Source organism: Equus caballus, chromosome 20 (assembly GCF_041296265.1).
Source record: "Equus caballus isolate H_3958 breed thoroughbred chromosome 20, TB-T2T, whole genome shotgun sequence".
NCBI classification, from domain to species: Eukaryota; Metazoa; Chordata; class Mammalia; order Perissodactyla; family Equidae; genus Equus; species Equus caballus.
In genome coordinates this window covers 33,148,062-33,175,513 of record NC_091703.1, presented here as the reverse complement: position 1 = coordinate 33,175,513, position 27,452 = coordinate 33,148,062, and the positions used below count along the sequence as shown (strand labels likewise).

General features: G+C 43.1%; 1 long non-coding RNA gene across 1 annotated transcript in view; it reads left to right on the top strand.

Annotated features, from left to right (window-relative positions):
* Window positions 1-607: 607 nt before the first annotated feature.
* LOC138919467 (uncharacterized) overlaps window positions 608-27,452 on the top strand; it is a 97,204-nt gene continuing 70,359 nt past the window's right edge. The window contains exons 1-2 of the long non-coding RNA XR_011429667.1: window positions 608-967; window positions 16,817-17,007. This is a non-coding gene — a long non-coding RNA (uncharacterized lncRNA). The remainder of the gene's footprint in view (window positions 968-16,816; window positions 17,008-27,452) is intronic.

Genomic DNA, 27,452 nt, shown 5'->3' with positions numbered 1-27,452 from the left:
TATGGCTGAGTAGTATTCCATTGTGTATATATACCATATCTTCTTTATCCAATCATCAGTTGCTGGGCACTTAGGTTGGTTCCACATCTTGGCTATTGTAAATAATGCTGCGATGAACATGGGGGTGCATGGGACTCTTGGAATTGCTGATTTCAGGTTCTTAGGATAGATACCCAGTAGTGGGATGGCTGGGTCATAAGGTATTTCTATTTTTAACTTTTTGAGAAATCTCCATACTGTTTTCCATAGTGGCTGCACCAGTTTGCATTCCCACTAGCCTCTTGTTCTTTTATCATGGACAATATTTTCTCTTATTTTTATGAAAATGTTAGTTTCACTGAGTTTTATTATTTGGCTCTTTGCATTCTCTCTATTTCTTTGAAGTGTCTTCATTCTCACATTTTCAGTCCTCATCTTGCATGTTAGTGGCTTTCATCACATGGTGGCTGTGCTGGTTATCAATGTGCCCCTCAACTGAAAACCCACCTCCTTACTGAGTTGTGATAATGGAGCTGTAAGCATTTCTCTTTTGTGCCGCGAGCGCAAAATGAAGCTCTGTCAGTAGAGGGCGCTGGAGGGACATGGCAGGAGGACTTCCGGGTTTCAACAAACAGAGGTTTTTGATTTTTGTTGTTCCTGCTGCAGGCCCATCAATGGCCTCGTTGGGACATCTATTGGTCTCTGCCTCAGCCACGTGCTGAAAGTGTGCAGTCCCTCAGGGAGCTGGTCCTGACGTGGACACTGCATGCCCCAGGACTTGCGTGGTGAGTGGGCTCCTGACGCCCGACTCCCTGTGTGCCTTCTCCGCTTCTCCCCAAAGGACAGGATTGGTCCGGGCATCCCAGTGAAACTGTCTGCCCTGCAGAGGGTTCAACCGCAGCTTCTCCAGTGGGATCTGAATCCAGCTTTGGAGCCGGGCCGCCCCTCTGAGTTTGTCCTCCCTTGGATACACTCCCTCAGTCCTAGGGTATGTTTTAGGTTCTCTTTGCATCTTTATTGTTACTCCTCTTTACAGTTAAGTAATTCCTTATATTAAACTCTCCCTGTTCAAATTAGGGCTTGGCTTCTGTCTCCTAACTGGAAACTGATTCAGTAATCTTTGGCTTATATTTTAAGCTGTTTGGAAACTCCACGTGTGGGGGTGGGGTTTTTCTGTGGGCTCCACTATAGTGGGATTGAGCTGGACGGTTTTTACAAAAGACCCTTGATTCAGGGTTTAGTCGGGTGAAAGAATAAACTCCATGTATTTAAATAGATCATTTTATATAAAGAATTGTTAATCATGTATTGAGATCTAAAAAGGCAAAAAGGAGCACGGAGGTACCGCAGAGGCAGAATGTACAGGAAGCGGCTACCCATCCCTAAAGCTGGGGGAACAGGAAAGATGTCGGCATTATGGACTAGTAGAATCTTGGAGGAGGGGCTGGTGGAGCTGGATCTCAGAGTTCTGAGGGGGCCTGGCTGGTGCTGGGAGTGTGGAGAACTGCAGTTTAAGACCAACGAGTGCTGCTGGAATCAATGTTACCGCTGTAGTGATGCTGAAGATTTGGGAAGCAAACACGAAGGAGCGAGTCAGGGCTGGAGGACATGCCCTGAAGTCTCCCTCTATGCCTAAGAGCGAGCTAGCCGGAAACGAGAAAGAGTGAGTTTGAAGCTAAGTGATAAAAGCTTAATAACCACCACAACCCTCCTGCTGCTGGTGTTTGTAGATTTTTTCTTGGTCTGGTCAGTCTCCCCAGAGGGGATTTCTCTATTATTCTTCCAAGGGCAAGTCCAGCTGCCAGAATTCTCAGAAGTGACTGGGGGAAGAAGACCAGGAGCCTTGCCATTTTATATTCAGACTTTTACTTAATCCTCCTATTTTCAGTCTAGTTTCCCGTACCTCCCTGGCATGGTTCAACTCTCCAGGGAGTAAACCACCCATTAGAGTAGAATATGGGAGTCACTCTGCCATGTGGGGCAGCTTAGGAGATCCGGGGCTCTCATGGCTTCTTGTAGGGACTTCCACCTTCTGTTTCCAGGCCCTCTAGCATCCCCACGTTCAGGGGTGCTCTTTAGCTTTATTTTGTACGATGTCTGGAGTTCCACTTTGTGAAATCTACCTGGTTGTGGGATTTTCCCACTGTGATCATACCTTTAATATTCTCTTATCTGCTGAGACATTTGTCCATTTACTATCCAGATCCTGATCTATTTATTTAGATTATATAGTTTCCTGGGTTTTTTTTTTCTTCCTTGTATGTTCCTGCCTTTTTAAAAAACGCTTACCACATTTGGTGGGATTTCTGGTGGGAGCAGAGACAAACATGTGTGTTCAATCAGCCATATTAAGCCAGAAGACCCAGTTGAGTTTATAGTGTGGTTCTGGTGGACTTGAGCTTCCCAGCATGGATCAGCTGGCACCAGGTAGAAGCGAATGCCACGAAACCTTTCTTTTTATTTTTTATTTCGCCTCTATTTTGTCTGGCTTCCTCTCCCTGAGGTGGTGCTTGGGCCCCTGCTTCAGTGTATGACTCTACACATTTCCAACAAGATCCTTTCCTACGTGGATGAGACAGCCAAGAACTCTGACTGTGTTATCCTGTGGAGAGAGCTTCCAGGAACGAGTTTACGGTTTTCATTTTATCTTTTTTGGCCTCTGACTGATGGTTGAAGCAACGCAGAGCCAACATAAATAGGTTATTTTACATTCCCTGCTGTTGATGCTCATAAAATACCTGCTTTTTTACATTGCTGGCAAAAGCAAGGGCTGCAGAATGGTGTTGGGGTGGATCTGACGGCGGTCTTAGGAACTGTAAAAGACACTCTCTTTTGCTCAATAATTTACTATTTCATTAAAAAATAGCGTTTATTGAGTTTGAAATCTTAAGGGAGAAAATATACATAGTGCAAGAAATAAAAATAATCTCTAACCCCAATCCATAGAGATAAACATTACTAGTATTTTTATTTTTTTCATTCTTTTTTTCCCAATGGGCATATGGTTCTTCTACTTAACTTTATGTTATAAACAATATCTTACCTTTAAAAATTCTTTGAAAAATAAAATTATTTTACTTTATTAAAAAATGTTTTATTATTATGTAAGTTTCAGGTATACAGCATCATAATTTGAAATCTGTATACACTACACAGTGCTCACCACCACGTCTAGTTACCATCTGTCACCATCCATTCACCTGTTTCACTCACCCCCAAACTCCTTTCCTTCTGGTAACCACTAATCTGTTCTCTGTATCTATGCGTTGCTTTTGTTTTATTTTGTTTGTTCATTTGTTTTTTGTTTTTTTCAGATTCCACACATGAGTGAAATCATATGGTATTTGTCTTTCTCCATCTGACTTATTTTCACTTAGCGTAATATCTTCAAGGTCCATCCATGTTGTCCAAAACGGCAAGATTTCATCTTTTTTTATAGCTGAGCAGTATTCCATTGTGTATATACATCACATCTTCTTTATCCATTCATCCGTCCATGGCCACTTACGTTGTTTCCAAGTCTTGGCTATTGTGAATAATGCTGCACGGAACATAGGGGTGCGTATATGTTTTCAAATTAGTATTTTTGTCTTCTTTGGATAAATACCCAGGCGTGGAATACTTGGGTCATGTGATAGTTCTATTCTTAATTTTTTGAGGAATCTCTCTACTATTTTCCATAGTGGCTGCACAAATTTACATTTACACCAACAGCACGTAGAAGTTCCTTTTTCTCCACATCCTCTCCAACACTTGTTATTTCTTGTGGAATAATTTTAAATCGCTGCCTAATCTAATACGTATTATATACTCTTTGGTTGGACTTGTGAACTGTTTCACTATTATGAATAATGCTACCATAAACATCCTTATGCATAAAGGGTGTTTTGTACATGTTATCTCTTGGTGTGTATTATCTGAGTATTTCCAAGAGATTGTACTCCCCACTAACATTATAGAGAGTGATTGTCTCATCCCACCTTCGCAAGAATTATATCATTTCTTTTATTTAAAAAAATCCCTAATTCCTTTTTAGACCACTATCTGAACAGTTCAAACATGATTTTAAGTAGACCAGACGCATGAGGCTCCCATAGAGCGTAAGTGGACTGCTGGTACAGTTTTATTAACTTTAATCAGGAAGGATTTTTAAGAAATGAATGGCCCTGATAACTAAATAAGATAAATATCCACCGTATTAATTGTTACATAAATTAAAATGATTGCCTTTGGCAGACATTTTCTACGATTAGCTTGGTATATGTCAAGTAAGTTCACAGAAAATTAATTACATGTATTTTTCAGGACTTTGGAAATCTGTCATTATTTTCAGAGGATTTATTGAGTAACTTCTGAGGTTTTCCTGTGTCTCTAGCAGGTGACTGATAGTACCTGCTTTGATTTACTTTTTTCAAAATAATGATTTTAGCTCTGCTGTAAGAGCTAAAGAGTTTAGGGAGCACTTCCGTCCTGCTGTCGTAATGCTTTATGACGTGGCTGGTTCATGAATTGGAGCAATCCCAAACCAGTTTTCTGAAGGACGTCCTGGCTCTGGCGTTTCTGCACAGGCTCCTACAGAGCCTCCCCGTGCAGAGGCTGTGCCACCTTCCGTCCAGGTGAGAGCACGGGCCGAGGTTTCCACGGGGCGATGCAGACTTGTTGCTTGCCCAACTGAGTTCTTAGGAAAAGGTAACTAGTCTCAGTCAGGAACAGAAAATCCGTGTCCTATAGTTCCCTAGCAGAGAGTATAAACTAGGATTTCTGCTATATGGCTCCTAACAATAGCCCAGTGGAGACAAAAGATATTTTAGAGATGATTATATAAGGGACATGCAATTTTCTCACCTCTAAGTTCTCTAAATTCTGTGCCTGGATCACAGACATCTCTATATTTGTACTACTTTTTTTCTGCCCTTCCCAGAATCTCTTCCACTGAGTTATGTTTTAATGCTCTGCCTTTCTCTTTGTCTGGTTTTGCTATCACAATCAAGTACAAGAAATAGATTATTGAATGTGCTAGAGAAAATTTGCTGAGAACTTTTAGCTTTACATGACTCAGTGTTCCTTATTAAAGACATCATATGAGAAATTTGTTTTAGACTTTGCTGCCAGGAAATTTCTGTTTGCTTTCTTTTCTCATACTGACTATAGGCTGCCCCTGTTTCTCTTTTTGCTCTGGTTGCTCAAAAATAGCTTAAAACACAACTTTCTCAAGGACTTCAATATTATCATCACCCAACTTTGGAGTATTTCTATTCTGTTTTGCTTTGGTTTGTATGTTTTTAAAATTTTCATGTATATTTATTTATTATTATTTCATTATATGTGGTTTTGTTATAAGCCATTCAAAATAATCTGTGGAAAGAGATGAAGAATAAATAAATGTACATTAAAAGTTGCCCTCTTCTGGGCGGCCCGGTGGTGCCCAGTAGTTAAGTTCGCACGTTCTGCTTTGGCGGCCTGGGGTTCACTGGTTCAGATCCCCGGTGCGGACATGGCACCGCTTGTCAAGCCATGCTGTGGCAGGCATCCCATATATAAAGTGGAGGAAGATGGGCACAGATGTTATCTCAGGGCTAATCTTCCTCAGCGAAAAAGAGGAGGATTGAAGGCAGATGTTGGCTCATGGCTAATCTTCCCTTCCATCCCCCACAATGTTGTCCTCTTCAACAAACTCTCAGGAGAAGTCAGACATGTACACATATAATGGCCATGCCCACCACCCCATCGCTGGCCTGTTCCACACACGCCCCTGATGAAAGCACAGACCCAGGCAGCCGACTGTGTTTTGGACCACACACTCCTGCATCCTCTGGCCACAGCTGATTGACCCAGAGACGGACACCTGATTCACTGTCAACCAATCACTAAGCTAGCCAGCGACCAGTGATGCGGCATGGCACTAAGAGTTGAGCTGAACCAACCAGACTCTTTCTATTAGGAATTCACCCTAAGAAATAGAAACATCAAGAAGTGGCTGACAATGGAAAGAGAATTTTGAAAACAGTATAGTATAGTGGATAAAAGTGTGGGTTTTGGAATCAAGCAAGCCTAGGTTTAAATCTTGCTGTTGTAACTTATTAAATGTGTAAATCTAAACAAATTATTTGACTATCTTGTAAGTCATTTCCTCAAAAGGGAATCACCGTCCTTTCTTGAGAATATTGTAAGGATTAGATGTACTTTTTGCTATCATTGGCACTAAATGGTAGTGATGATGATGGTGATGATGGTGCTGCTGCTGCTGGTAATCAATATGCAATGATGATGGTGATGAAGTAGGAGAAGAATTGTCTAGTAAGTCAATGGTAGCAGAAAGAGTAGTGGACATAGAGAATAGCCAAGTCACTCTGATGGCTGACATACAAAGATTAAAACAGGATTAGTAAGAGTGAGAAGAGAGAGGGAAGAGAAAAAATACAGACAGTTGGGGAGCAGTGCATTTAGTTTTTCTTTTCTTTGGATAAGCCTAGATTGGCTGATTGAGCAAGCTGACTGGGTCATCAGGAAAAGACATTTCAGTTATTTACAGGTTCTTCTAGAAACCTGGAGAGTTCAGTGATGGAGCATGCATGAAGGCAATCTCTCTATAATGTCTGCCGGTGACTTTCCGTCAGCACCATGACCTTAGGTCACATTTGCACCATTTGTCTCATCAGAAATTTGCTCATTCCTCAAAACCTTTCCTGGACCCAATTTTACAGTTTCCTGACCTTTAGATTCTGCCTTCCTTTCCCAGACTCTGACTTTTTTTCCTTTTTGAGCAATCAGACTTCCAGGTTCCTAGACTTTTTTCCTCCACCTCCACCTCCTGTCACTAGAGGTCTTTGGGCAGAGACTAGAAAATCATTATACAAGATGTAATGGAAAAAGTTCTTGCTTTTAATGAGAGTTTTGAGTAAGTGGCCTTTACAGTTCCTTAGAGGGCTGGCCCCCTGACCAAGTAGGTAAGTTCATGCGCTCTGCTGTGGCGGCTCAGGGTTTCACCAGTTCGGATGTCCTGCTTATCAGGCCATGCTGAGGCAGTGTCCCACAGGCCACAACTAGAAGGACCCACAACTAAAATATGCAACTATGTACTGGGAGGATTTGGGGAGAAAAAGTAGGAAAAGAAAAAAGAAGATTGGCAACAGTTGTTAGCTCAGGGGCCAATCTTTAAGAAAAAAAACAAGTTCCTTAGAATTCCAAGCATCTGAGATACCCACAGAAGAGAAGCTCCTTAAGAAAGACACAGAGGGGCTGGCCCTGTGGCCAAGTGGTTAAGTTCGCGCGCTCCGCTGCAGGCGGCCCAGTGTTTCATTGGTTCAAATCCTGGGCGTGGACATGGCACTGCTCATCAGACCACGCTGAGGCAGCCTCCCACATGCCACAACTAGAAGGACCCACAACAAAGAATAAGAATATACAACTATGTAGCGGGGGGCTTTGGGGAGAAAAAGGAAAAAATTAAAAAAAAAAAAAAAAAGAAAGACACAGAATGACTAGCCAGGTTTCATGAGTCAGAAAACACTTCTTGTTCTTAGTGCTGTTGAGTGGACTCCTAACCCCAACCAGTCTTTTTGACCATCCTCTCACCTCCTGGCACTATATCAGCCAATGCTCTGCTGCTATTTGTGGGATTTTTATGGCCAACTTTTTTCAGCATCACAACAACACGCAGCAGCCACAATATGACAACCAGCAGACAGGTGGTATGGTTCCCTGACCAGGAAACGAACCCCGGGCTGGGACGGTGAGAGCACTAAATCTTAACCACTAGACCACCAGGGCTGCAAGTCAAAACTTGGGGCATCTTTATTTTCCCCCCTGGGTATTGTTCCAAAAATCAGTTTCTTGTACGTCTGGCAGAGTTTAAGTTCTTTACAGTTAATGTCATGGCATACTTTCCTTCAAATATTTATATATCAAGCAGTTGACATCATTTTAAAGTAAAGTTTTAATTGTGTCTTGAGACCAGAATTTTTCACCTTGGAAAATTATTTCCAAACTTATATTGAAAATCAAAGCAAGATGGATTTAGTTTATAAAAATTCCATCCGTTTATGGAAACTTATCAGAAATAAGCAAAGCGGATATACTGACATTACATTTAGCAAGAAGTAAAAAGGGATGATAAAGCATGAGCAAGAAACTAAAACTCAGAGGAATTACAGAAAACATTTAAGTCAAATAAATAATGAAGAATTTTTAGGCAATTTCAGCAGAGGTAGGAAAATCATATCAAGTTGATTTTTGCAAAGAAACTGGAACGGGAGCTTCCTCCATTCACCACAACTACTCCTCTCAGGAGGGTGCTCCTTAGGAATCAACATATAGCCTGGGGCTGAAATGAATGCCATTAGGCAGGTTCCCACTTGTTCCTTCTGTCATTTCCTAAAATTCCAGTTCCTAAAATTCTTTTGAAGATTGTCTCCTGCAGGAGGTAACATTTGAAGTTCTTAATTCAATTCAATTGGACAACAATTACTTATCAAGAAAAGAATTTCCCATGCTTGAAGGAGAGTAGAAAAAGAGTAAGACTTGGTCGATGACCTCTAAGAGTCTGACATCCAGCAGAGGAAGACACGTTCTGCACAGAGATAACAATGATAGAAGACAGAGGCGAGAGGCTCTGTCACTGTACACAGCGGCAGTGGGAGCCTTGGGGTAAGTGCCCAGCCCCTGAGGCTCTGGGCCTCCTTCAAGGAAGTGATGTTTTAAAATGTATTTACAGGCTTTTTTCCACCATAAAAGTAAATTGTTTTATCATATGTATTTTGGAAGACAGAGGAAAATATATAGAAAGCAAGTTAGAGAGTATTAAACCTTACATCACTGTGTCAACGAAAATAATCCACAACCAATCTATAAATGAAAATTTGGGATGAGTTTATTCTGAGCTAAAATCTGAGGACCATGGCCCAGGGGCTTTCTTCCCGAAGGAAGAAAGGGCACCGAAGAAGTGAGGTGTACAGAGTGGTTATATACCCCCAAACAGGATGTTTCACATATGATTGAAATGTCCCTCCCACAATAGTCACAAGATTGCACAGCACTTGATGGACACAGCAGGTAGTGGGTCTGCTATCTCGGAGGGCGGAGGGCGGGGGTAGCAGGAGGTCACAGGTGAGTGCAGCAATCAGTTCCTAGCCTAAGGAAAGATGCTTAATCCTTAAGGAAATGCCAACGTTGGGAGGGGGAGGGAAGTTACACCTTTATCTCAAGAGCCTTTGTTCTTGCCATAGGGAATGCCTAAAGCAGATATACAATGCATGCTCAACCGCCACTGTCAGCCCCTTTTGGAAAAACAAAGTCAGGCCGAATTAGGTTTACACCAAATGGCTTCCTCATATACTCCAATATATCCTATTGCTTGCCATTTCTATTTGTCAACTGTGATGCTTAATTTTATGTGTCAGCATAAAATTACCCAGATATTTGGTCAAACATTTTTCTAGATGTTTCTGTGAAGATAGTTTTTTAGATGAGATTAACATTCACATCAGTGGGCTTTGAGTAAAGGAGATTACCCTCCATAATGTGGGTGTGCCTCATCTGACCACCTGAAGGCCCTAATAGAAAAAGACTGAGGGCCCTCAAGGAAGAGGGAATTCTGCCTCCAGCCCACCTTTGGACTTGAGCTGCAACATCAGCTCTTCCCTGCGTCTTCAGCCTGCCAGCCTACCCTGCAAACTGTGGACTTTCCAGCCTCCGTAATTAAGTGAGCCAATTCCTTAAAATAAATCTCTCTCTCTGTTTTAATATATATATTCTGTTTCTCTGGAGAACCCTGACTGATACAATCATGGTTCCTTTATTTAAAAAAAAAAATATATATATATATATATATATATATATTTTTTACGATTGGCACCTGAGCTAACAACTGTTGCCAATCTTCTTTATTCTTTTTCTTTTCTTTCTGCTTTTTTCTCTCCAAATCCCCCCAGTATATTGTTGTATATTTTAGTTGTGGGTCCTTCTAGTTGTAGTACATGGGAGGCCACCTCAATGTGGCCTAATGAGCAGTGCCATGTCCGCACCCAGGATCCGGACCAGCGAAACCGTGGGCTGCTGTAGCAGAGCACGTGAACTTAACCACTCGGCCACGGGGCCGGCCCCTAAAAAGTATTTTTTTAATAGTCTTTATGACTAGATTTTTGGGAGTCTTTTTGGGGGGAGTTGTATGTTATAGTCACCAGTTGCATATGTAATTGTGTATTCCCTTATTCTTTTTTAAAATTTATTGTAATGACACTATCGTCTTCCTTGTTAATACAAAGTTTTAATAAACGTCACTTAAGTGGCTCCACAATGGCGTATGAAGTACATAGTCCATAATTTATAGTTTTTCCTGTTGAGTATTTAGGCTGCTTCAAATATTTTAAGATGATAACTTCTAATGAATATTTTTTATTTATGAAGGTTTTTCTGCAATTGAGAACTGGATAGATTCCCAGAACTGAGATCACTCCATGAGGCTCAGAAGCGGCCCGGGAGAGCAGCGGCAGCCAGCAGCAGGCTGGACCAGGGACTGCTCTCCAGACCTGCTGGGAGGAGATACGGCCAGTGGGAGAGCTAAGGTGGGGCACAGACGCCTCCCTCAGCTTCCTGCCGCTGCCCCCAGGCTCACGTTTACTAAAGACTTCTGGATAAGGGAAGAGAGTTACAGAAACACCGAGAAGTGGAAATTAGATATGGCTGCTTTCAAATTTCACAGCCCGAGCACCGCCTTATGTAGGAGCTCCTACTGGTTGCTTCTCTGTCTTGCCTCCAGCGTGACCTGACTTTCGGGGGCCAGTTTGACCTCCCTATAATTGGGGGTACCATTCATTGGGTATGCTTTTGCAACTCACAATACCCCCAACTCTATCCCTACTCTTGTCCAAAGAGGGGAAGACATTTCCTCCCTTAATCCAGACTCTGGGCCACCTGCCAGGATCTGCCTTCTTTAGGATGATTCAAAATGGGAATGAGCCACTCTCTGAAGGGAAGATGTCCCTGCTCTATATGACCTGTGACCTCAATGCCATAGGCATTATGCACTATGACAGTGCTGTCCAATAGAAATACAATATGAGTTACATGTAATTTAAAATTTTCTAGTAGTCAAACTAGAAAGATAAAAAGCAACAGATAAAATTAATTTTTTTTTGCTTGAGGAAGATTAGCCCTGAACTAATATCTGTGCCTGTCTTCCTCTACATGTGGATCGCCACCACAGCGTGGCTGACAGGTTCTGTAGGTCTGTGCCCAGGATCCAAACCTGTGAACCTGGGCAGCCAAAGTGGAATGCACTAAACTTAGCCATTATGCCACAAGGCTGGCCCCAAAATTAATTTTAATAAATTTTTTTTTTTTTTGAGGAAGATTAGCCATGAGCTAACATCTGCCAATCCTCCTCTTTTTGTTGAGGAAGACTGGCCCTGAGCTAACATCCATGCCTATCTTCCACTACTTTATATGTGGGACACCTACCACAGCATGGCTTCTGCCAAGTGGTGCCATGTCCGCACTGGGATCCGAAGCAGCGAACCCTGGGCTGCCAAAGTGGAACGTGCACACTTAACTGCTGCGCCACCAAGCCGGCCCTTAAGAATATATATTATTTAACCCAGTGCAAACAAAATAGTACAATTTCAAAGTGTAATAAATATAAATATTATTGGTGAGATTTGTACTAAATCTTTGAAATCTGGTGTACATTTTACACTTAAGAGCCCACTTGAATTTGGACGAGCCTCGTTTTAAGTGCTCGTTGGTACATGTGGCTAGTGGCTACCATATTGGACAGCAGAGACCTGTCACCTTTAGTGAGGAAACTCCAGCAACACGTGCTTGTCTTGGATCCGACATTTCTCAAGAGTAAGTTATTTCGTCTTGAATGATAGACTTTGTTGAACATGTACGGAGCAGTCTATGCCAGACTGCATCAGGTCAGGTCAGGCAAGAGCCTGAAGAGACAGCCAGGCCTGCACACATTCCCAGTCATGTTTTGGGTCTCTGATCCCAAGCCCCCAAGGCTGGCTGCTTGCTCACACACACACACACACACACACACACACACACACACACACACACACAGCTAGTGTGGGAAACAAGCATGACTTGAAGGATGCAGTCACATAGCAGCTCTATTTCATTGCCCCACTGTCTCCTTAACTTGCTCAGTGCGGCCACTTCTCCCTGTTCCAAGATGAAAACGTGGACAGGATTAAAGTTTTTCTGATCTCTCTTAGGTGATAAAAGTCCTCTGGTCGTTTTACGTTACCAAATACAATTCAGAAATTTGTCAATTCAGAAATTTGAAGTCTAGTTCCAAAGTTAAATCTTCTCCAGCTAGTGTTTACTGAGGGTGGGAAGATGAGGGAATGGGGACACAGCTCCTCTTTTCTCTACGTTATGCTTCTGTGCCCCTCCTCCTCTCTTGCTCATGATGGTTTCTGACCCTCCAAGCTCAGGTAGAATGGGGAAGGGTCAGAGACAGTGGGGGGCAGGAGAGTTCTTCCTCACCTGGCATGGTGATAAGAGGGATCTGCACTCTCTGGGCCTGGCAGGTGCTTAAAGCTGATTCTCCTTGAGTTTCCGTGGATTCTTCTGAGACCCCTTATTCCCCTACAGCCATTGCTGGAGACCACTCAAGTGCAGTTCCCTGCTGCAAATGAGGCCCTTCTTCCATCCTTTCTTTCTCCCACAGCCCCTGGGAATGCAGCAATAACATGAGCTTCTTTCTGCTGAGGCGGGCTCACACCTGTAGGCGGGCTCACACCTGTCGGTGGGCTCACACCTGTAGGTGGCCATATCAGACAGGACTAACTCAGCCCCACAGCGGATCTCCTTCTAGCATGGCTCACACCTAGTCCACTGGAAACGCTTACAGAGCCTTGGTCTGAAAATCTCAGGGAACCAGGTCCCCAGCCCAGCCTCCTGTCCTACACCCTCACCCCCAGGCAGATAACCAGCCTGTCTCTTACAGCTGTGTTTGCCAGGCAAGGGTTACACAAGCCCACTGCAGGCTGTCCACTGGGGAGCAAGAAGCTCTATACTGGCCAATAGAAAAAAGATTCGATATTATTCTGGATTAGACGTTTGTATACATAAAATGATACTGCTTCATACCTGAAGGTGACAAGACAAACCCTGGAACTTTTTTGATCCAGGGGCAAGAAGGAAAGATAGGACCACTGTTGCCATGCACACGTTTCCATAGCTGCTTTGCCATTTTGACTGTCATTGCACATAGTTGAAGGACTGCACTATGAGAAAAACATAGCTACTTCTTGATTTAACAGCGATCTAGGCAGGACAGACAATAATATCCCCACTTAATAAGTGGATAAACAAAGGCTGAGAAAGATCATGCACTCTGTTAGGGGAAGAACTAGATTAGAATCCAGGTTTTCTGACTTCTTTTCTGGTGTCTGCTTTCACTCTGTAAGTCATCCATTGTCATAAAATTACTGACTCACAGAATGTTAGTGTGGCAAAGACCATCAGAAGTCCTACACTCACTGGAACAAAAGCCCCCCAAAGACAGGACACCTGCTCACCACTGTATCCTCAGTGCTGAAGTCAATGCCTGTCTCTGAGTCGGCACTTAATAAATGCGTGTAGAATGAATGAATAGAAGAATGAATGAATGGTGGAACTATCTATGAGTGAGGAAACAAAGCTCCAGAAATGTTAAGCGACTCACCAAAAGTCACTAAGCATATTTTATAGATTACAAGGCATATAATAATTTTCACATTTAATATCTCTAAAATGGGGATATGTCTTGCAATCAATGGTATGTCATAATTTAATTGACTATTTTTCTTTCTTAGTGGTACATGAAATTATGGTATGTTTTCTGGCAAATGGAGTCTTAGATTCAATGAAAAATGGTAGCTGTTTGTGGACGTATACTGTGTTTCAGTGCCCAGCAAGTACAAGACAAGGAGGGAGCTAGGATGTGACACTATGAGATGTAATGAAAGCCAACTTCCGCTGAGGCACTCAGAAGCAGGCCATCAATTTCCAAGACTGATGCTCTTCGATCAGAGGGTGGTTACCAGCTGTTGCCACTAGAGGGCTCATCAAGACATTTCATCGGGAAAATACAGGCATTGTAGGAGCCTCTATCTTTTGTCCAGGCCATTTGTTGCCATGGATACTGTTTCCATAGTAGCCTTGATGTTTTGACTGTCACTGCATTCCCTTCCCATTATCTCTTTTCACATGCTGAATATATATTCTAATTAAATCTTCATCCACGTCAATTTAACAATTTACCATATCCAAATTTTTCTAATGGCCAATTTTCACCAACTGTGACACTTATGGTATTTATTTGACTTCACTAGTGAATTCTGCTTTATAAAACACTTGTGGCCTCTTTGATCCAGTATCCAACACTGCACTAGGCCTCAGCTCCATTCACAAATTGGGTCTCAACTGCAAACAGCTCAACACAAGCAGTGAATACTAATCAAAATGAGAAAGAACGGTTCCGTTGTGGTCTGAGTGTGAGAGAAAATGCCTCTGCTCAGTGGTGCATCTGTAGTTCACTTTGCTTGCTGCCTCATATGGTGAAGTTGCTGATGGTAAATGTCACTGCTGAAAGCTCCATGAATTTTTTTAAGGTTTTCCAAAGAGGGTGTGGAACACTGAGCTATTTCACAACTTTTGCATCTACATGACAGCAACGTCCATTAGCTTTCACCAGGCACCTTGAAGGCAGAAGTTGTTTATATGGCTCTCCACTGTGTCTTCAGAGCCATGCATAGTAACCGCCATATGTGTCCTCAGCAAAGACTCGATGGATGGTTAAATGAATCATCACATGCCACCTCTTCCATGTGTAGTGCAAAGAAGCTGAAAAACTCTCCTGGGTGGAGAAAATCAAAAATATCTGAGAGCCGTCTTGATTCAGGACTGCTTCCTCAAAAACTCTGGGTGGGGTTCTAAGCTAAAAATGGAGCAACTCTGCTTGCGTCCAGTCGCCAAATTCTTTCAAGAGTGAAACCTGAGATGCTGCAAATACTTTAAAAAGCAGAACACACCTGTCAAAGTAAATAAATCTCTTAAATGTCAAAACCGATGACACATTTCCTTCCTTGTACTGTACACACAAAGATGATTTTATTTGTGTCTGTGTGTCTGAAACTTGTTTTCAGATTGGGGGTTCCCCAGGAATGGGGACTGTATCTGGTTTCTCTTGCTTGGCTCAAAACCCAAAACGGATTAAAGGAAAGATCCAAAGGCCTGTCACTACCAGCCTAAAGAGGAGAAGACTGATGGATGAAGGTTTTCACACCTCTGAAGGGTTTTATGAGCAGAGTGCTGAGCAGTTGTTCATCACTTGAAATTCAGCTCTAATGAAGTGGAAAGCAAATGATCCTGGACCCAGACAACCTGACTTTAACTGCCTCCTCCCACCGCCCTCTGCCATTTACCATTCGTGTGATTTGGGGCGATTTATTTAACTTCTCTGAACCTCGGTCTGCATTTCTAAGATAGGATGATTTTCCTACCTTACAGAGCTGCTGTCAGGATCAAAAGAGACCACAAATATTAAAGCAGCACAAAGTGCCCATAAATATGTCATAAATCTTAAGTCAATTACCCCCTCCCTCAGGAAGCTTTCCTGGGTTTGCCGTGGCCGAGTGAGACACCTCCTGTGGGCTCCACCCCAACACACACCTCTGTTACAGCACTTAGCACATTACACTGTGATTGTGGGTTTTCTTGTCCTTGAGGGCAGGGACTATGTCATTCATTTCTGTTAGTCTGCGTCCTTGTTCTCAAAAGAATTCCCAGCACATACTGGACACTCATTAAAGGAATTTTGATTTCTTTGTGTTTTCAAACGAGACTAAAACAGAAGAAACAGCACCAAAAGAAAGTATGCATTCATTTATTTCTTTCCAAATACGTATTTCATCAAATCTAAGATGACATTGAGTTCCAGATGCACCATTGCTCATGTCCCACTAAAAAAGAAAAATTGCTGCCAACCAAACCATCACATGCTGTCAGGAGTAAGACACATCTCCATTTAAACTATAATGTAATGGGAAAAAGTGCATCTTAAGATCAGTGAAGCACAATGATTATTGAATGTCTACTCCGTTTGCCCTCAAGACCCCTATTCTCAAAGAACTGACATTCTAGTGGAAGGAGACAGACTGTGAGTAAATAAATTAACACATAAATAAAGATAAGTTCAGATTGTGATCAGCTCCATAAAGGAAATAAATATGGTGATATATAGAGACGAAAGAGAGAGATTTTAGATAAATCACAGGAAAGGTCATGACTGGATTTGAAAAATAACCACGTGTTTACTAAGGGATCAAATAGTACCTTCTGTAGCGAGAATGTTGAATCACTGTTTCTGGATAACTTCACCAAACATTCTCGTTTGTAAAGATGGGGGACTGGACCAGAATGTGCATTCAAAGACATTTTTGTGAGGGGTGACACACCCAAACAGGCATAAATCCTGTTCAGGCACAATTCTGTAAGGTGTGTGCTTGCCCAGTGTCCTCAATCTGGGCAGCATACTAACAGCATGTGGCAATTGGGATCACCTAGATTTTAAACCCTGGACTTTATGAAGAAAAAAGGAGGATTACCTGAGTGGGACCGAACTCACACGATGGAACGAGCTGTACATATTCACTAAAAAGATGACATACATGTAACAAATTACAAATGTCATAACAAGTGTGAGTATAATATGGCTTGGGAGCCAACCAAATCTTGTAGTTCAAGGTCCCAGAGTAATTAAGAGGTATTTCCCTTATTCTTTAAGCCTTCTTTTTTTTTTCTGGATGTTCTGCAGCTGCTTCACCTTGTCCTTTTCCACCTTCAGCACCGTCCAGAGACTACATTGCCACGCATCCGTCTGTTGGTCCTCAAAAGCAGGAACCGTGCCCTCCTTCCCAGCAGGACCTTGCAGAGGTGACCCCATTCTGGAGAAGGAGGCCACATGGTGGGCTGACGGAGACTGATTCAGCAAAGACTCTGTGCTTTTGGCAGAACTGCTGACCCAAAAGGACACAGGTATCTTGGGGATAATTAGTACGGGCCAGTTACTGTATGGCTTTAAGAGTATCCCTTATGCCTCTATCCTGTGTAAAATCCTGTATCCGGGATCTTTGAAGAGCAGCAAAAAGGGCTGAGATTGAATTTCACTCTAGTCTGGCAGAAGCAGAAGTTATTTTAACTGAAAGAAAATAAAAAGGTTTGATAGGGGCTGGCCCCGTGGCTGAGTGGTTAAGTTCGCGCGCTCCACTGGCGGCGGCCCAGTGTTTCGTTGGTTCAAATCCTGGGTGTGGACATGGCACTGCTCATCAAGCCACGCTGAGGCAGCGTCCCACATGTCACAACTAGAAGGACCCACAACGAAGAATATACAACTATGTACCCTGGGGGCTTTGGGGAGAAAAAGGAAAAAAATAAAATCTTTTAAAAAAAAAAGTTTTGGGGATATTTCTTGCATGCTAAAGTTTCTAGGCTGAATCACATGGGTTATGCTATTTACAGAGATTTCATGGTCTTTGCAATTGCTTGAAATTATCCTTGAGGTGCAGAAACTCAACTATACAAACTTCCTCAGCTGGAACTTTTAGCTCTAGCTATTATGCTATTGTGCAAACCAAGCATGTGCTGAGACTGCAAAGGTGCTGTGCCCCGGGAGGCCAAGGCAGACTCTGGAATTCCTCCTGCTTGCCAATGCCCTTTAGTGAATGCCCACCTCCCAACCCCAGACTGAACTGCAGGGGGAAAGTGTTATAGAGACAGATCTGACTTTTCTTGACTGTATGTTAACTAAGAGACTTTTCTGTCACTCTTCTCTCCTGCCATAAACTGGTATTCTTGCTGCACACAGTATCTTAAGTCACAGACTCTTCCTTTGCCATCTACTGCCTCCAAGGGAGGGCATTTTATTATTCTTCTTCCATTTCCCACTAAGTGTAGGTCACATGTTCTTAAACTCTTAGCATTAAAAAGGACCCAGTACAATGTTTCTTCAAATCGTGTCTACAGATGTATTCTTGATCATCCATCATGTCCATACGATATTTTAAAAGCATGTCATATCAGTTAGGCTCTTATTCGGCTGGTATTATAGAAGGTCACCTAACCGAGCTGCGGCATACTAGTCTCATATACGTACAAAAGGTCTGGGAGCAGCAGCCAGGGCACAGCAATGCCATCAGGGACCCAGATGATTCCTTTCGTCTGCTCCACTCTCAGCATGATGGCCTTCACCTCCCTGTTTGTCTCCTCGTGGTCTCAGCTCAGCTTGCTGCACCTCCAGGTCTCGTACCTACATTCCATGTGGGAAGCAGAGCGAAGAGTGAAGGGGTGAAGGGCTTTCTCCTGATGGGCCTCTGTCTTTTCATTTTGGAAGGGACACCATCTCCACAGACTTCTGTCTCCATCTCATTGGCCAGAACCGTACCTCATCACCACACCTGGCTCAGAAATTGGGTGTTTTCAGCTGGGCACATTGCCACCCCACACAAAACTTGGGTACCCCAAGTATGGAAGAAGGGGAGAATGAATTTTGGATAGAAACTAGCTGTTTTTGCCACATGCATATTCTTTAGATGATAATCTTTAAAATCCCAGTAATATAAGCATTTTTCTGGATCCTATTGATGACCAGTATAAAACCAACATAAAACTAATAGGAATGACTAATCGTTAGAATTGTCGCAGGCTGACAAGAGTAGAACAGGGACTGTCTTAAAATTTAAATGGTGCCTTTACCTTAAGTGAAGGCCAGATAATCTCACAGTTCACTCAGAGACTGAAGGTCTCTAGACAGTTTGTACAGGGAATTCCATGAAAGAATGGAGACATCACACAGCAAGGGGGATTTGTTTGCCTATGCTGTAGGAATCAGGACCACATTAATGTTGGGAGCAAAGAATTTTTCAGCAAAAGAATATCACGCATCACATTAAATGACTGCTGTTGTGTCTAACTTTATTGGAACAGTAGGACTATAAGCATAAGGAGTCTATACTTCATTTGCTGGTTCACACATTTCTAGGTAATATAACAATAATAATAGTGATGCATCTCTGAGTGTTTTTAGCTTCTAGGTGCCCCAGTGCACTGATAGGCCAAACATATCACTAAAAGTGATCAGTGTCCTCATCTTTCTTGAGCATTATTTAGTAAGCAATTTGAGTTTTATTCAACTTGTAGTCACGACACTTGAATGATAACAGGTGTAATGTAAATTTTGGAAACAGATAAACAGGATTCTAATATTTGAATTTATTATTCTGTGTTTCTGATTCTATAGCACAATACTATAATTCCATTATTAAATGATGGTGGTGATGCTGGTAATAGTGGCTGGGAGGGTGACCAATAATCAACTGTCTTCGAATATCTTTACTCTGAGCTCTTTGTCCTGAACAGCTCATGGAGCTGTTATGTTCCATATCCTGCCTTTGTCTGTGGTCTTGACCATCTTAAGCATCATTTATAGGACTTTTCATGAAAGATATTTCTCCCTCTTTGACTCACTGAGGCAGAGATATTCTCCTAGTCAGAGGCCAGATCAGGACTTGTGTCTCTCATTTCACAGCATGATTGAGATGAGACTCAGTTGTTTGCTCTGGTGGTCTGTCCCCACGGTGGGTGCTCAATAGGTACTTATTGAGTGACCAGTTGGGTACATCCTGTAGACATGGTCCTTTGCCCTGGGTGTTGGGAGGACTTGGGTGTGGTGCTCTTGAGAAATCAGAGGGTGTATCCTTCAGCTAGACAGACTGAGATGGGCACACAGAAAGGCATAGCGTGTTTGGCCCATGCTAGGCACTTAACTATTTTCTTAAGTGAATGAATTTAGCTATGTGACCTAGAAAGAAAGAGACAAACATTTGCTTTATTTCTTTGATCAGACTTAATGAATATCTCTTATATCTCAGATGTGTGTATCTCCTCCAAATAGTTTTCATGGCCACATCTGGTAGATAGGTAGAGGCAATTTTCCTGAGGAAGTAAGCACAGCCAGACGGAGTTAGGAGATACTCAGAGCAGGCATCCTTCTGAGCGTCCCTGACATGCTTACTCCCAGGGCCAGCTACCTTTCTCATCTGGTGGTCCTAGGGCTCCAGACTGGGGGAAGGAAGCGGAAGCCTGGGGATGCTCATCACGCTTCATGGTCCTGCAGAGGCTGATGGGTGGCTGGTTTGCTCTAGAACCAACTGCAGTCACTGCCAGGATCCTCTTTATGGCGCACTCCAATCCATGGCGTGGGGATGATAAATAACCCTGGTGGATGGATTGAATGGACTCAGGAAGCAATTTTTCTAGGGAGGAAGACAGTGGTTTATTTTAAGACTCAGTTCCTCTCTTAACCCTGGTGGTTTGTGATTTATCAAGATCTATCCAGCTCATCTCCCCATCTCTGTGACTCCTTCCTATGTCCCCATTTTCTTCAGATCCTGATGCCACTAGAGACACAATTTGCAAAAATGTTGAAGTCGTGTAGGGGCAAAAAAGCTATTTTGATATACGGAGTTAGAGGGATGGATTGAAGTATAGATAATCCTTATTTTTAAAACTTTTTTGGTTAAATGTCAAAAAGTTAAAAATTTAGCAAGTTTGGGAACACAAACTTTCCTCTTATTTCCTGTACCCTGAGCCTTTTGAACCATCTCTCGTTTTTAGTCTCTACGAGAGGTTAAGAAGGTGCCATTGCTAGTGGCCGCTCTGTACCAGCGGCACTTAGAGGCCTGGTTTGGAGGGAGGAAAGCATCCACCCTCCTGGAGAAAGAGTGTCTGACTTTTCATTGCGATCCACGTGGTCAGAAATCTACTTGTTCATGATAACAGTGAAGTCAAGAAGGTCCTCCCTGTACTGGCAAATATTGAACATGACTCATGAGTGTGTCAAGTCCACATGGAGGCTTTCATTCTCATTTTCTCTTGTCAATCATTCTTCAGAATGCTCTAGTTTCACGGTGTGATTTTGATGGAATTAAACGTGAACACCTCAACTGAATAATGCATTACTTTCGGCTTCAATCACACTTACGAACCAATCCCAAGCTGTAGGTTTGCCTTTTGGGGCAGAGGTCAGTGCACAATGGCATCAATGACCAACAAGAATTAACGAGGCTTTAATCACCTGCATGGGCTGGCCAATCACGTAAGCTGCCACTTGCTAAGATTCCAATGTGCTCGTAATCTTTAGGTCAGGATGGCCAAAAAGGACCAGCCCTTCCCCATCTAACAAAGGCCAGAAGTTGAAGGCTTCAGTTTTAGACCAAGAGTCAGCAAGAGGAAGCCACAGAGCTGGTACGGAGTCCTTGTATCTCCCCGTGTAGAAACAACAGGGCCTCTCAGAGACAGAAAAAATATCTAGAACTCCCTTTTGAAAGCTGTTACCAATTGTTTCTCCAGTATAGAGTAGCTGTGCTCATAAAGGCCTACCTAATCCTTGTTTTAAAAAATCTTTGGCAGAATTTCAGAGTGGATAGTAATTAATACAAAATAGTAGCATTGCTGACATGAGTGGACCATTCAAAATGTTTCATTTCCTCCTCTCCTCTTACCTCCCAATTCTTTGTCTTCTTATGAAAATTCCCATTTTTCACATTTATCTTTACGTAATGGTTTATGCCTTGCTCTAGTTCTCAGCATGTCTTACTCTATTATAGATTCTTATGGTCCTCTTTTTGTCTGCGTTCTCTCTCTCTGTACTCTCTTCACCTTCCCTCTTTCCTTCTCCCTCTGTCTCTTACACCTTCCTCTTTCCCTCAACTCTCCACATTTTTTATGCTACTTGCTCCATCTCTGTCTCTTTGTGTGTCTTTGCAAAACTCTCTAGGTTTCCTCACCTCTGACAATTTCTCATACCTCAACTCCCCATGCCCTCTTCCTCCTCAGATGCCCTCATTCCCATAATCTCTTTCACATTCCTGGGCCAAATACTCACCACAATCAAGCCAAGTCCAACAAAGAGTGCAACAATGGCTGTGGTGGCAGCCAGAGAAATGAGGATGATTCCAATGGGCGTCAGGAGCCCAGTGGGCTTCACTGCAGTTACTGAATCTGTTCCCTCAGAGTGAGTGTTGAGATGCTTAGTGGTATAATCCTCTGTGGTTCCTGGGTCTGCAGTGGTGTAGTCCTTGGTGGTCCCCAGGTCTGCAGTGCAAGAGTACACAGTGGTCCTCAGGTCAGCAGTGGTGTGGTCCTTGGTGGTCCCCAGGTCTGCAGTGAAAGAGTCCACAGTGGTCCCTGGGTCTGTAGTGAAAGAGTCTTTGGTAGTCCCCCTGTCTGCAATGGTGTGGTCCTCGGTGGTTTCCAGGTCTGCAGTGAAAGAGTCCTTGGTGGTCCCTGGTTCTACACTGATATAGTCCTTGGTGATCCCTGGGTCATCAGTGGTGTAGTCCTTGGTGGTCACCAGGTCCACAATGAAAGAGTCTGTGGTTGTCCCCAGATCTGAAGTGGTATAGTCCTCAGTGGTCCCCAGGTCTGCATTGAAAGAGTCCTCGGTGGTCCCTGGTTCTACAGTGATGTATTCCTTGGTGATCCCTGGGTCATCAGTGGTGTAGTACTTGGTGGTCCCCAGGTCCACAATGAGAGAGTCTGCAGGTATCCCCAGGTCTGAAATGGTATAGTCCTCAGTGGTCCCCAGGTCTGCAGTGAAAGAGTCCTCGGTGGTCCCTGGGTCTACAGTGATATAGTCCTTGGTGATCCCTGGGTCATCAGTGGGATAGTCCTTTGTGGTCCCCAGGTCTGCAGTGGTATAGTCCTCAGTGGTCCCCAGGTCTACAGTGGTGTAGTGCTCAGTGGTCCCCAGGTCTGAAGTGTCATAGTCCTCAGGGGTCTCCAAGTGTTCAGTGGTATAGTCTTCAATAGTGCCTAGGCCGTGAATGACATGGTCCTCAGTGGGCCCCAGGTCTGCAGTGGTGTAATCCTTGGTGGTCCCTGGGTCTGCAGTGAAAGAGTCTTCAGTGGTACCCAGGTCTACAGTGGTGTAGTCCTCAGTGGTCCTCGGGTCATCAGTGATGTAGTCCTCAATGGTCCCCAGGTCTGCAGCAAAAGAGTCTTTGGTGGTTCCCAGGTCTGCTGTGGTATAGTCCTCAGGCCCCAGGGCTACAGTAGTATAGTCATCATAGGCCCCTGAGTCTGTAGTGGTGTAGTACTCAGAGGTCTCCAGGTGTTCAGTGGTGTAGTCCTCAGTGGTGCCTGGCGCCTCAATGACGTGATCCTCAATGGTCCCCAGATCATCAGTGATATTGTCCTCAGTGGGCCCCAGGTCTGCAGTGGTGTAGTCCTCAAGGGTCTCCAGGGGTTCAGTGGTGTAGTCCTCGCTGGTACCTAGGGCCTCAATGATATGATCTTCAGTAGTCTCTACATCATCTGTGGGATAGTTTTCTCTTGTCTCTGAGTTTTCAGGGCTGGTCACTGGGTCCTTAGTGGAAACATTTTGGCTTGTTCCTATTCAAAAATAATCTTTTTAAATGTAGATCCCTGATGGACTGTCATCATCTGCTCTGCTTAATATTTTCCGTAACTGTCCTTCCCATTCAAATGACATATCTCCGCATATAATGTGGTTGGATTTATTCGAGTTAAGGACCATCTGGTGTTTGGATTTAATTCTGATAAAAAAAAAAACATCCCACATGGAATCCTCTTGCACTACAAAGTGGACTATCCAGAGTTAAGCTAGGTCCTTGGAAGGTATGATCACCCAGCCTTTGGCTCTGCCCTTTCCTGCTCTGGGCTCTCCGTGGAACTTTAAAACTGACTCTTTCTCAGCCTCACTCCTGGGCTGGGTTGGTATTTCAGCAATTTGGGTATTCTGACTCCGTGTTTGTGTGTGTTTTCTCTCACCCAGCCATGCCTGGGGCTCCAGTAAACAAACGAGGCAGGAGCTGTGATTCATGTTAGAGATTAAATTCAGGTCATGGCTTGCTGTATGATTTAGAGGGAGACAGCTCTGGGTCAGATCTGGGGCTGCAGTGGCAAAATTAAAGGCAGGTAAGATTCGAGGTGGTTTGGGGTAGGAGGAGTCATGAGGGACTGTGGGTCCGCTCTGGTTGGAGTTGACAGCAACACTGAGTTGAGTCTAAACAGAAGGAAGAAATGAATCCTCTTCACCTCCCGCCACCCCCACCTGCAGGGCATCAGGACTGACAGCATTTACTCTTATGAATAAATGCAGCCTACATGGCTTATATTTTGGAGTTTTGGGTCTCTCTGCTCAAAACAGTTCCTCCCTATCTGCTGCTGATTCCCCAAATTCCTCTCATAGGGCTCAAATCTTCCATTTTTCAAAAAGAATTGAAATACAGAAACTTAAATAAAGTGTAATTAATCAAAAGTAGAGCATTTCCTTAAAAGAGGATGTGAGAAAGAGAATGAACAGGACCCTCAAAACCCTGCTTCCTTGTGATGGGGAGTTGGTGGCAGATACCAGGGTCTGGAATCTCCCAAGTTTCACCCATTTATTCCACACCTTGGCTCAAGACTGGCCCTGCCTGAGTCCCAAGAGATTCCTTCTCCAGGGAGCCCAACCCCCAGCTCTCCAGGCCCTGGGGAACTTTTGCATCTTTCTCTCGAAAATCAGTTCACTCACCCAGGTCCAAACACCTTAGCAGAAGCAGCAGCAGCAGCAGGAGAAGGGATGTGGCAGAGCGTTTCCTTCTTTTCATCTCAAAGAATCCACACGGGCTGGAAGCCAGAGAAGCTTTTCCTCCCTCCTTCTCTCTAGTTTTTCTGTCTTTCCTTCTCCTTAAGCCCACAGAGGCTGTGAGATTTATATGTGCTGCTGCCCAGGAAGCTAGCACTCCTGGGTCTTCTTTCTTGCAAGGAGGAGCACCTTATTCCATTACTCTGTCAATCTAGGGAAGAGGATCTGACACAGGGGAGTGGCAGAGCGGACGAGAGATGTCACAGGTGTAAGAAGGGGATCTTGGCTCTGGCCCAGGGCCCAGAGATGAGCAGTAACAGGGAATCAAGCTTGTCAGTGTGAGTGGCATCATTTTCTGATGCAGAGCCCTAGATGAAAACTGGTCTCTACACAATGTCCCAGTGCTCCGAGAGGGCCTTGGACTTCCTTTTCCATGGGTGGGAGAAGACCAAGGAGGGTATGTGCCAGGGCTGCCTGGGGGAGTAGCGCATGGTTAGAGGAGAGCTAGATGTCAGAGGTCTTAGAGCACCTGGGTCCTTAACAGGAAGGAGGAGAATTGATGAGGGGGCATAAACACCCAATCTCTCTACCTTAAAACTGCCCTCTTCTCTTAAGCATCCATCCAACTCCTTTTCAGTGGTTTATCTCCAGCCCGCAGATTTCCCTCCTTGCTCCTGCTACTTGAGGGCCCTCAGCCCACCAAGCCTTCCTCAATTACTAGATGAAATTAGTTCCCCTCCAAAGGTCATGTCAGGCCTGGAATGAGAATGCCCATATCCTTCCTTCTCTGACTCCCATCCCTGTCTCATTCAACATTGTCCAGAAAATCATAGCTGGTTCTTGTTTTCATTCAGAGGCAGGAAGTTTCCTGCGATCTGTGGGGCCTCTCTCTTTCCCAGTGGCCTCTTAAGAGGAAGAGGAACTCGGGAATTACAGGAGGGCTGGGACCGTGTTCCCCTCTCAGATGGCAGCTGATTCTCTGAAAGACAATTGAATGAATGGCCACTTTACGAAATATAATTGATTACTTCAACTACTAATTTTATTTGAATGTATTAAATATTTTCAAGAATAATATTATTTGGATGGATTAAAAAAGTATTTGTATGTACTTAACATAACCAATGAATATATTTTAAAGGACTATCATAAAGAAAAGATACTTTTTAAGTCAAGAGGCACAATTTAAACGTTGTAAAATTCACCTTTTTACATGTACAGGCCTTTTTGTTCTGTTTTGTTTTAAAATTTTTTATTTTGAGATAATTTTAGACATATAGAAGAGTTGCAAACATAGTACAGAGAGTTTCCATATATTCCCTATGTCAACATCTTACATAGTATAATTATGTTTATAGAAACTAAGAAATTAACATTGGTATAATACTCTTAACTAAACTACAGAATTCATTCAGATTTTGTGCTTTCCCGTTAACGTCCTTTTTGTGTTCCAGATCCAATCCAGGATTCCACATGGCGCTTACTCATCAGGTCTCGTTAGTCTCCAACCTGTGACAGTTCCTCTGTTTTTGTCTTTCATGATGTTGATTCTTTTGAAGAGTACTGGTCAGACATTTTATAGAATGTCCTGCAACTTTGGTTTGTTTGACTTCTTATCATTAATTTGATTTCTTATGATTAAATTGGGGTTATAAATTATTGAGTAGGCTACCACAGAGAGGATGTGCCCTTCACAGTGTGTCGTATCAGAGAGGCCATTATGGGTAATGTCAACCTTGATCACTCAGTTGAGGTGGTGTCTGACAGGATTCTCCATGGTAAAGTTTCTGCTTTTCCCTTTGCAAATACTAAATATTTGTGCAGAGATATTTTGAGACTATGCAAATATCCTATTTTTGCTTAAACTTTCACTCACTAATTTTGGCATTCATTGGTATATCTTGCCTGCAGCAATTATTACTGTGTGGTTGTAATGGTGTCCCACATTCCTTCCCTTTTTATTAACTGGAATTCTTCTGTAAGAAAAATTTGTACCTTCTCCCCAGTCTGTTTGTTCAGTTGTTTATATCAGTATGGACTCATAGATATTTATTGTGTTCTGTGAGTATGATCCAGCACTATCACTATTTATTTTGTTGCTCCAACTTTGTCCATTGGGCACTTTTCAGATTGGCTCCAGTACCTTTTTAATTTCCTCCATTCGCTTTTTATGGTATTTTCCTACATTCTAGCATCACAAGATGCTCCATGCTCATTTTGTATTTTCTCTGCCAAGGCACTGGAATCAATCATTTCTCCATGCAGCTCTCGTTCTTTTTCTTAGAGAATAGTATTTGGAAACCAAGATCTGGGCACTAGGTGTGCTCATTGCTAATGGGGTGTCACTGCTTCTTGTCCCTTGCAGAAGTTAGAGATAGGAAAAAAAAAATATATATATATATATATATATATGTATACTAACTCACAGATAAACACATATCTGTATTTACTTTGTAATTATCTGTCTGTATATATATAAAACACAAGCATGAGTCAATTTTGATAACCTCCAGCTCCAATCCAGCAACAAAGAGTTCATTCTAGACTCTCCCCTTTCCTTATTTGTTACTTCTTTCTCTGCCTGGCTCTCAATATCTACAATATTTCTATTTATTTGTTCAACCTTAGTAAAGACATAGTGGTTTCAGAATTGCTAATCCATACCCATGTGAGAAACAAATTTACCAAGTAGAGTACAGTGTTTGTGCACAGTTCTTTTTGTCTTTGGCCTTATAGTCAAAACACTGATTTTCAGGGGCTGGCCTGGAGGCACAGCAGTTAAGTTCGAACGTTCCCTTTCGGCGGCCTGGGGTTTGCCAGTTGAGATTCCAGG